Here is a 645-nt window from a genome sequence, read left to right on the forward strand (position 1 = left end):
TGCGGCAGCCCCGCAGCGAGAGCAAGGCGCAGCAGAGGGGCTGCTGACTGTCTGTAGGGACCAGATAATGTCTAAAATAGCACCGGTACGGTGTGCCAGAGAGTAGTCCTTCGCTGCCAGCCTTTAGAGGTTAAACCGGAGGGGCCGCACTCCTGCGGCTTCATCCGTGCTCTGACAGTAACCTGTTACATGACCTGGCTTATCCTGTCAGCATCTTTACCAGGTTCTAGTTTACCAGGGGGAGATTTGCAGAGCTGAAGATGTTGTCTAGTACACTACTACTACTTTCAAAACCAGCATCACGTGGAAATCCCCACTCAACCACTAACGCTAACGAGTGTCTCCTTCTCCTGCAGGCAAGCTGTTAAAGGTCACCCTCGTGTTCAGCCTCCCTCTAATTTTTCAGGTAAGATGTTAAAAACAACCTCGTTGAAATCAGCTGCATTTGTGTTGTGGGTACAGAGAGATCTCGAAAACTTTGGCAGGCAGAAAGCAGCCACCCACGGCCCCGCGGAGCTGGGTGGGACAGGGCTGCGCGCCGCACGCATCCAGCTCCTCCAGAGGTGGGAGGTGAGACAGCGGAGAGGCGCTGGGAGCCAGAGAAAAAACAAACGGGAGGAAGGAACACAAAGAGAGCAGAAATGA

At 53.6% G+C, this 645-nt stretch overlaps 1 protein-coding gene across 1 annotated transcript in view; it reads left to right on the forward strand.

Moving 5' to 3' along the window:
• The first annotated feature begins 358 nt into the window (after positions 1-358).
• Positions 359-645, forward strand: part of CCR7 (chemokine (C-C motif) receptor 7) — a 3,173-nt gene continuing 2,886 nt past the window's right edge. Inside the window, exon 1 of the mRNA XM_010134164.1 lies at positions 359-406. The gene's annotated coding sequence lies outside the window, so the exon portion shown is untranslated. The remainder of the gene's footprint in view (positions 407-645) is intronic.

Source organism: Buceros rhinoceros, unplaced genomic scaffold, assembly GCF_000710305.1.
Source record: "Buceros rhinoceros silvestris isolate BGI_N320 unplaced genomic scaffold, ASM71030v1 scaffold14064, whole genome shotgun sequence".
NCBI lineage: Eukaryota > Metazoa > Chordata > Aves > Bucerotiformes > Bucerotidae > Buceros > Buceros rhinoceros.